The sequence below is a fragment of the Castor canadensis genome, chromosome 13, assembly GCF_047511655.1.
Source record: "Castor canadensis chromosome 13, mCasCan1.hap1v2, whole genome shotgun sequence".
NCBI classification, from domain to species: Eukaryota; Metazoa; Chordata; class Mammalia; order Rodentia; family Castoridae; genus Castor; species Castor canadensis.
In genome coordinates, this window is record NC_133398.1 from 59,611,176 (window position 1) to 59,621,730 (window position 10,555).

A 10,555-nucleotide genomic window follows, 5' to 3' on the forward strand; every position below is an offset into this window, starting at 1 on the left:
ATGTAAGTACAAACAGACTGAAAACTGCCTATTGAGGGCTGCTGGAATGGCTCAAGTGGTAGAGCACCTTCTTAGTAATATAAGGCCCTGGGATCAACCCCAGCACTACCAGAAGAAAAAAAAAGGAAGTTTTACTTCCTTCTAATACATTTAGAACAGACTAGATATAAGACTTAATCTTGTGATGGTCATACATTTTTGCTACATTATATATTGAAGGACAAATTTAATTTTATTTTTTTATTCATTTATTAACATATTCATACATTGTTTGCATCATTTCTGTCCCCTGCCCCCTACCTCCTCCCTCTCATCCCCACCGCCCCCACCCCCTTGCATCCAGGCAGAACCTGTTCTGTCCTTATCTCTAATTTTGTTGAAGAGAAGACATAAGCATAATAAGAAAGACAAAGCCTTTTTGCTACTTGAGTTAAGGATAGCTATACAGAGAGATTCCTAGCATTGCTTCCATGTACAAATGTGTTACAATTGAAGTTGATTCATCTCTAACTTATCTTTACACTGGTTCCTGATCCCCTTCTTGTGTTGACCTCTGTCGCTTTTAGGTTTCTGTATTAGTTCCTCTGGAGTGGGGACATCAAATGCTTTCATGTTTTGGGTTTTCTACATATCCCCATACCTCCCATATGTGCTCTCTGCTTGTAATGTGACCCAAGTCAAACAACATTGCTGTATTTACTCTAAATCTAAAGTCCACATATGAGGGAGAACATGCAATTTTTGTTATCCTAAGCCTGGCTAACCACACTCAGAATGATGTTCTCTAGTTCCATCCATTTACCTGCAAATTATAAGATTTCATTCTTCTTCATGGCCAAGTACAATTCCATTGTGTACAAATACCACATTTTCTTGATCCATTCATCAGTAGTGGGACATCTTGGTTGTTTCCATAACTTGGTTATCGTGAATAGCCATGCAATAAACATGGGTGTGCTGGTGCCTTTGGAGTAACCTCTGCTTATTCCTCTGGGTATAGCCCCAAGAGTGGGATTGCTGGATCATATGGCAGATCTATGTTGAGATTTTTAAGAAACTTCCAATTTTTTTTTCCAGAGTGGTTGCATTAGCTTGCACTCCCATCAGCAGAATATAAGTGTTCCTTTTTATCCACAGTTTCCTGAACACTGGTTGTTTGTGTTGTTTTTGATGATGGCTATTCTAACAGGGGTGAGGTGGAGTTTTAGTGTGGTTTTGATTTGCATTTCCTTTATGGCTAAAGATGGTGGGCATTTTTTCATGTGTTCTTTGGCCATTTGAATTTCTTCTTTTGAGAAACTTCTGTTTAGTTCAGTTTCCCCTTTCTTTATTGGTTCATTGATTTTGGGAGAATTTAGTTTCTTAAGTTCCCTGTATATTCTTCTTATCACTCCTTTGTCAGATGGATAACTGGCAAATATTTTCTCCCACTCTGTGGGTGGTCTTTTCAGTTTAGAGACAATTTCTTTTGTTGTGCAGAAGCTTTTAAATTTTATGAAATCCCATTTGTCCATCCTTTCTCTTAGTCACTGGGCTGCTGGGGTTCTACTGAGGAAGTCCTTGCCTATACCTATTAGTTCCAAAGTGTTTCCCACTCCTTCCTGTACTAACTTCAGAGTTTTGGATCTGATAGTAAGGTCATTGATCCATTTTGAGTTGAAACTAGTACAGGGTGATAAACATGGATCCAGTATCAGTTTCTTGCAGTTGTATAAACACTTTTCCCAGCAACATTTGTATGTATAGTTGTGTGGATTCATGTCTTGGTCCTCTATTCTGTTCCATTGATCTTCATGTCTGTTTTTATGCCAGTAGCATGTTGTTTTTATTGCTATTGCCTTGTAATATCATTTGAAGTTGGGTATTGTAATACCTCCAGCATTGCTCTTTTTGCTGAGTTTTGCGATGGCTATTTGCAATCTCTTGTGTTTTCAAATGAACTTTAGGTAGATTTTTAAATCTCTGTGGTGAAAACCATTGGAATTTTGATGGGAATTGCAATAAACATGAGGATTGCTTTTGGTAGTATAGCAATTTTTCCTATGTTGATTCTACCAATCAATGAGCACAGAAGATCTTTCCATCTTCTATAGTCTTCCTCAATCTCTTTCTTCAGGGCTTTGTAGTTTTGCATGTAGAAGTCATTCCATCCTTTGTAAAGTTTACTCCTTGGTATTTGATTTTTTTGAGGCTGTTGTGAATGGAATTATTTCCATATATTCCTTCTCAGTTTGTTTGTTATTGGTGTATAGAAAAGATAATGATTTTTGGAAGTTAATTTTGTATCCTGACACCTTGCTATAGCTGTTTATGGTGTCTAGAAGTTTTTGGGTAGAGTTCTTTTGGCCTTTAAGGTATAGGATCACATCATCTACAAATAAGGATATTTTGACAGTTTGTTTACCTATTTGTATTACTTTTATTTCTTCTTCTTGTCTAATTGTTCTGGCTAGGAATTCCAGTACTATGTTGAATAGGAGTGGGGATAGTCAGCACCCTTGTCTCATTCCTGATTTTATGGGAAATGGTTTCAGTTTTTCACCATTAATATGATGTTGGCTGTGGGGTTGTCATATATAGCCTTTAGATTGTTGAAGTACATTCCTTCTACTCCAAGTTTTCTAAGAGATTTTATCATGAAGTGGTGTTGGATCTTGTCAAAGGCTTTTCCTGCATCTATTGAGATGATCAAGTTGTTTTTGTCTTTGCTTCTATTAATGTGCTGCATTACATTTATAGATATACATATGTTAAACCACCTCTGCATCACTGGGATGAAACTGACTGGTCATGGTGGATGATCTTTCTGATGTGTTGTTGGATTCAGTTTGCCATTATTTTATTGTGGATTTTTTCATCACTGTTCATGAAGGAAATAGGCCTATATGTCTCCTTTTTGGTGGAGTCTTTCTGGTTTGGGGATGAGAGTAATATAGACTTCATAAAATGAGTTAGGTAATATTCCTTCCCTTTCTATTTCTAAGAACACTTTAAGGAGGGTTGGCATTAGTTCTTCTTTAAACATCTGATAGAATTCAGCAGAGAATCCATCAGATCTTGGACTTTTCCTTTTTGGGAGATTCTTTATTGCTGCTTCAATTTCATTTTGTGTTATAGATCTATTTAGGTTATTAATATCCTCTTAGTTCAGTTTTGGATGGTCGTAAGTATCTAGAAATTTGTCCATTTCTTCAAGATTTCAAATTTATTAGAACACAGTTTCTAAAAGTAGTCTCTGATTATTTCCCGGATTTCTGTGGTATTTGTTTTTATCTCCCTTTTTGCATTTCTGATTTTACTGATTTTGTTTTTTTCTTTCCTCATTTTAGTTAGGATTGCAAAGGGTCTGCCAATCTTATTGATGTTTTTCAATAAACCAGCTTTTTGTTTCATTGATTCTTTGTATATATTTTTTGTTGTTGTTTCTATTTCATTGATTTCAGCCCTTATTTTTATTATTTCTCTCCTTCTGCTTGTTTTGGGATTTGCTTGTTCTTTTTTTTCTAGGAGTTTGAGATGTAGTATTAGGTCATTGAATTGAGATCTTTCTGTCCTTTTAATACATGCACTCATGGCTATAAACTTTCCTCTTAGGACTGCATTTGCTATGTCCCATAGGTTCCGGTAGATTACATTTGCATTTTCATTAACTTCCAGGAATCTTTAAATTTCCTCTTTCATTTCATCAATGACCCATTGTTCATTAAGCAATTTGTTATTTGCATGTTTTTTACTATTGTTTTTGTTGTTGATTTGTAGTTTTAATGCATTATGATCAGATGGAATGCATGGGATTATTTCTGTTTTCTTATATTTGCTGAGGCTTACTTTGTGCCCTGAGATACAATCAATTTTGGAGAAGGTTTCATGAGCTGCTGAAGAGAATGTATGTTGTGCAGAAGTTGGATGAAATATTCTGTGTGATTTAGTTCTAGAATTTCTTTATGATTTTTTCTTTGGATGACCTATCTATTGGTGATAGGGTGTTATTAAAGCTTCCCACTACCACTGTGTTGGAGTTTATATATGTTTTTAGGTCCTGCAGAGTATGTTTGATGAAATTGGGTCCGTTGACATTGGGTGCATATAAGTTGATAATTGTTATTTCCTTTTGGTATATTTCCCCTTTTATTAGTGTGGAGTGTCCTTCTTTATCTTGTTTGATCAATGTAAGTTTGGAATCTACTTTGTCCAAGATAAGTATTGCTATCCCTGCTTATTTTCAGGGGCCATCGCCTTGGTAGATCTTCTTCCAGCCTTTCACTGTCATCCAGTGATTATTTCTGTCGATGAGGTGGGTCTCTTGTAGGCAGCAGATTGTTTTATCTTCCTTTTTAATCCAGTTTGCCAAATGGTGTCTTTTGATGGGGGAATTTAGTCCCTTAACATTCAGTGTTAGTATTGATAGGTATGTGGTGATTCTTGTCATTTAGCTGTCTTTGTTGTTTAAGGGTTTGATTGTGTGCAGCTAAATCAATGTTGCACTCTACTTTCTTGCCTTTTCCTCTCTTGTGGTTTGGTGCTGCCTGCCCTTTCATGGTTTTGTTTCCTTTCACTATCTGTGTGAAGAATTTCTTGAAGAATCTTTTGTAGTGTTGACTTGGTGATCATATATTGTTTTAGTTTCTACTCATCATGGAAGACTTTTATTGTTCCATTTATTTTGAATGATAGTTTTTCTGGGTACAGTACCCTAGGGTTGAAGTTATTTTCATTCAGTGCCTGGATAAACTTCACTCCATGCTCTTCTTACTTGTAAGAAATTTCTGTTGAGAAATCTACTGTGATTTTGATAGGTTTACCTTTGTATGTTATTTGTTTTTTCTCTTACAGCCTTCAATATTCTTTCTTGAGTGCCTATACTTGTTGTTTTAGTGATAATATGACATGGGGTAGTTCTATTTTGGTCAAGTCTGTATGGTGCTCTGGAGGCTGCCTGTATCTGAATTGGCAAAGTTTTCTTTAGGTTTGGGAAATTTTCTGTTATTATTTTGTTGAATGTATTATGAATTCCTTTTGCTTGCATTTCTTCTCCTTCTTCAATGCCCATGATTCTCAGGTTTGACTTTTGATGCAGTCAGTGAGTTCTTGCATTTTCTTTTCACAGGTCTTGAGTTTTTTAACTAATAGTTCTTCAGTTTTCCCTCTAATTGCCATTTCACCATCAAGTTCTAAGAATTGATCTTCTGTTTGTTCTATTCTGCTGGAATGGCCTTCCATTTTGTTTTGTATATCTGTTTCATTATTTATTATGAGGTTTTCCATATTGTGAGTTACTTCCTCCTAATACTGTCAATTTTTGCCCTTAATTCATTTATCTCTTTTTTTATTGTGTCTCACTTTCAGTTTGGTGTTTATTTAGGGCTTCTATGATTTCATTTATTTGTTTCTGGCTTTTCTTATATTCTTTGTTTTTTTTGTCTTGGAATTTCTTGAGTGCCTCTTGTACGTTTTGGTTGACCATGTCTAGTAATATCTCTATGAAATTCTCTTCGATTACTTGCAGAATTTCTTTTTTCAGAATGTCCATGTGGACTTCGTTGGATTCCTTGGAATAGTTTATCTTTGTTTTGTTGGAGTCTGGATCTGGGTATCCTTTTTCTTCATTTCCCTCTGAATCCTGTACTAATTTATTTTTGGGGGGAGAATGGTTTCCATCCCTTTTTTGTCTTTCTTTCATTTCACTTGGTACTATTTCTGTCTGTGGTTTATGTGTAATTTAGTGTTAGCTAACTTACAATAGTAAAACTAACAAAACCAAGAAAGAAGGAGAAAAAGAAAGAGAAAAATTAAAAAATAAATAAATATGGAAAATCATAGAAATCAACAGCGAGAGGTAATGGAGAATAAAACAGGAAACAAGACAAACAAATAATTAATGAAAAAAAAAGAAGAAGAAGATAAAAGAAAAAAATCCCTGGCTCAGGAAGCAGAATTTCAGCCTTAGTACTTCTGGTGTTACTCCTTTAGTATCCAGTCCTGTTTTTCTGTGTCTCCTAGGCAGGTTTGGAGCAGGCATACGGTGGTACTGGATCCCTCCTGGAATAGGTGGCAGCATGGCAGGCCAGTGGGTGGCAGCCTGGTGAGGCAGCCATCTGGTGGGATGTTGGGCAGTAGCTTGGTGGGCTTGTAGGGTGGAGGCCTGGTGGGGTGGCAGGTGGGTGTCGGCAGCATGGGGGTGGCTGCCCACCTGTTCTCTCAGTGTATCATGATGTTGAGAAGCCTTCCATGGGCCAGGTGTTTAGGGTACCAAAGTTTCAGCTCTCCCTGGTGCTTTACCTCAGCTAAGCATGTCTCCAGCATCTTGGCAAGGTCCCTGATTCCCAGAGTTCACACAGTCTGTGTCTATGTCCCAGTCACCATTTTGGATCTTCTTAATTTTCAAATCTATCTTGTCACAGGAACATATTGAAAAATAAAAGTATTTGTATTTCTATAGGTTTTAATGATGATAGTCGTCCTACCAAAGCATCAGAAAAGTCTGGTAATTTTACAGCTGTAATTTCTGAGACTTTCCTATTTACCCAGCAAAAGTAGATACATAAGTAGGTGACTTCTTTGATCATGCCTTCATGTTAGAATATACAACTAGAATTTGAACTCAAATTTCAAGAAAATTATTAAAATGTTGACTAATGATTCTATCATTACCATTCCAATTTGACATTTATAAATATAATTTATCTACCAATGGTTTACTTCAGCATAAATTTTTGCAAGAATTTTAAGACTGTAATGTGTTAGTAACCCATTAACAATGTTTGTAACTAAATAATTTACAAAACAAGTGTATTCTACAGAATTTTGTAGGATAGCCTTATTTAAGATGTTATATAGAGATTTTTAGAATAGATGGAACAAGTAGAATAAGATTTTTTCAGCTAAATACTTTTATAAATTATTTAAACTTTGCATATTAAGTAAAAGTCCAGTGTTTTAAAATATTAAAAATAAAAATCTACATAAATATATGTATAGAATTTATTGAAAATAAGTAAAAAGTAAAAGAAAAGTAATTAAAAACAAGATGTGACAAAGACTTAAGTGTCTTAAATTAATTTTAATTTCCTTATACTAATTGTTTTCAACTTCTGGTGATGGTATTCTGAGGTTAACTAACCATATGTGTCACAGCAGTATGAATACACTTCAAGAAATATCTCATTAGATGAATTCACTGTAGTGTGTACATCATAGCATGTACTTATATAAACTCAAATGCTACAATGTCACTGAATGATATAATCTTATGGGTTCAATACAATATATGTGGAAAACTGTTGATTGAAAAGTCATGAAGCAGTTCATTGCTATACCTACATAGAAACAAATGATGGGATAAATATCTTTACATCTCTGTATGCCCACTTTATCCATAAGGCTTATTCTTAATTTTATATTACTTTCAACTCAGGTTTTAATTTGCCTCAGTTTTTAAAAATGCATCTTTTCTGATTCATTTTTCATTACTCAATTACTCTAGAATTTGATAGTACAGAAAAAATTCATTTACTATATTCAGAATTTAAGACAACTTATTTTTATAAGTTTTACTCACTTAAGTTTCACTTAAGAAAAAAATCCAATTCATTCATTTTTTCCCCTATTATTCTTACATTCCTTTTTCCTCCAAATCAATAATGTCACTATATGACTATGATGATTTTTCATATTATTTCCTTGGCATTCATACATCCAGGTGGCTGGGATGGTATATGAAATAGAGTCATTGCTAATTTTTTGTCAAAAAAAAAAAGACCAAAATTCATGAAAGAGAATTTAACAAAGAACAAAATATGGTTACCATAAATATTAAAATGATTAAATATTAGTAGGTCATGAAAATAAAAATTAAGGTAGAGTGATAATTATTTTATGTATTACAGATATATGTATGACAAATACATAAATGCACCTTCACTCATTATTTTAGATAAGATATATAAAAGACTTCTATAAATTAAATAATTTTAAAATACAAAAACATAGAAAATTAAAAATAAGCAGATAAAGCATATAAATCCCAAGAGTAGAGTAATGGAATAATTTTATTACAAGGCCAAGATCAAATGTGAAAAACATAAATAACCATGAGGTTAACCATTAAAAAGCAAGAGCAATCAAGTAAAATACACAACAAACTGGCTTTTTTTTTTTTTTTGGTGGTACTGGGGTTTTGAACTCAGGATTTCATGCTTGCTATACAGGCAGTTTTATTCCATTGAGATGGTGTCTCACAAATTTTTTTGCCTGGGCTGGTCTCAAACCTTGGTCCTCCTGATCTGAGCCTTCTAAGAACTTAGGATGAATGTGTGAGCTACCAGGATCCAGTACAAACTGGCTCTTACATGTTGTTAATAATAGTCTTCAAATTTAAAATTTAAGAATTGGCAAAATCACAAGAACACAGGATCTGTAGTTACATTGAGAGATATTAATATGCTTATAGATAACAGGAGAGACCCTGCTGATCAAAAAATTTAAAAATGTCCACATCTTAGAAATTTGAATAAGAAAATTGTGTATTTTTTCTAGAAAGCTATTTTATGAAAATATGTCTATAAAGAATTTTGCAAGAAGAAACTGAGAACATCATTTTCAGATGAATATGGAATATTTATAAAAATCTCTCTTATATCTCAAAGATAAGGTAAATATGAAGGGACAGTATCACATAATCCATATCCTCTGAAAGACAGCGAGAGTGAAAATGAAATAAAAAATAAATTAGAATGTGAAAAAACTAAATTGTTGAAAAGAATTACCCATTGTATTTTAAAATAACCATTTAAAAAGATGAAAAAATTAGGGAAAATGTTATTATCAATGCAATTTCTTACAAAGAAGCAATGAATTACATTTCTTTAAGCAAGTGTTGGTGCAAAATGTATAGTCAAAACATACTAAATATGTAGTTAGAATTGTTGAAAAGAAATTATTGTAGAAGTACTGAGTTAAAATAAGCAAGCACATAGGTAAATTGTTAGCTTGAGACCATGAGGTTTTTTTTATCCTGTTTCTCCTAGCTCTAAACATAGATGTGAATTAGAACCAAGATTTGACATTGAACTCATTGTCATATATGGCAGGGTGGATGCCATATATGAAGTCAAAAAGCAAGAAGATTGTTACAAAATATCTTTTGAAATGACATAGGTTACAAATTATGGGCCTCACACTACCCAAAATGCTGACTTTCTGATTATGAAATAAAAATGATAATTATGTTTAGTTAAAACAAATTATGAATAAAAAGTCTTTATTCTAATCATAGTTATACTTAAGTATATTTCCTTTAAATAATAAAGTATATTCATTATTATTTATTTCAAAAACATTACTGACATAGTTATGTCTTATTAAAATGCTCTCCAGGTGAACAAAGTAATTAAAATCACTATCAGTAAAAAATAAGAACATCTGTATTACAACCCACTGGCTACCAATTCCCCAAACATTTATAGATATTATTATTATTATTTATCACTAAAAGAATAATTTAAATTAGCTAAACTTTTTAATTAGTAGTCCAATGATTTTGTTATGATCATGTTATAATCTACAACCATGAGCTAGATCTACACTAAAATTCATTGAGAGCCAAGTTACTTATGATGTTATGTGTAATACTTTGAAGGATGGAAAACTGGTTCCATTGTTCTGCTGTTCACTTATTACACTGACAATTGATCAACAGACCAAATAAGCCTCTATAGACTCAGTTATCCTTACAGTATACTCCACTTATTCCTCAGCTTTTTAATTTGCTAACTTCATAGGTTTAGGATCTAGTCACTTAGAAATTTAGGTTCATGTTCTTTTGTTGTTTGCTTTTTTGCTTCTAGTAATGGGATAGATTTAATTTTAACATTCGGTACTTACATGCATATGAAATTTATTTTGATTTGAGACGGAGAGAGTTCATCTGCTTGTTTTTCCATATAAGCAGCCTATTGTCCCCACACCACTGATGAAGCCTGGACCTCTGCCTGTGGATTTAAAGTACCTAATATTTTACATTATTGAGCCTCAAAAGGCACACAGTTCTGTTTCTGCCTTTCTCTCTCTCTCTCTCTCTCTCTCTCTCTCTCTCTCCTTTTGTAGGACTGGAGTTTGAACTAAGGGCTTAGCACTTACAAAGCAAGATTTCTACTGCTTCAGCCAAACCTCTAGTCCATTTTGCTTTAGTCATGTTTTGGGGGTTTTTGTTTATTTCTTTTCCTTTGTTTAATTATTGGTGTACTGAAGGTACATCGTGACATTTACCACATTTCTTGCAATATGTCATAGTTGAATTCAGCACCTCTATCATACTCGTTAATTCTCCCTTCCCCTATTCTTGGAATAGTTTCAGCAGGTCTCATTTTTCCATTTTCATACATAACATTTCCACCATATTCATCCTCCTACATACCCTCCTTATATCATTCTCCCCTCCACTGGTGCCAACCCCTAGGCAGGACCTGATTTACCACCATGTTCCCTGTTTTTGAAAAATGCCTTTTTTGTTTGTTTGTTTAAGAAAGCTATACAGTGAGTTTCGCTGTGACATTCC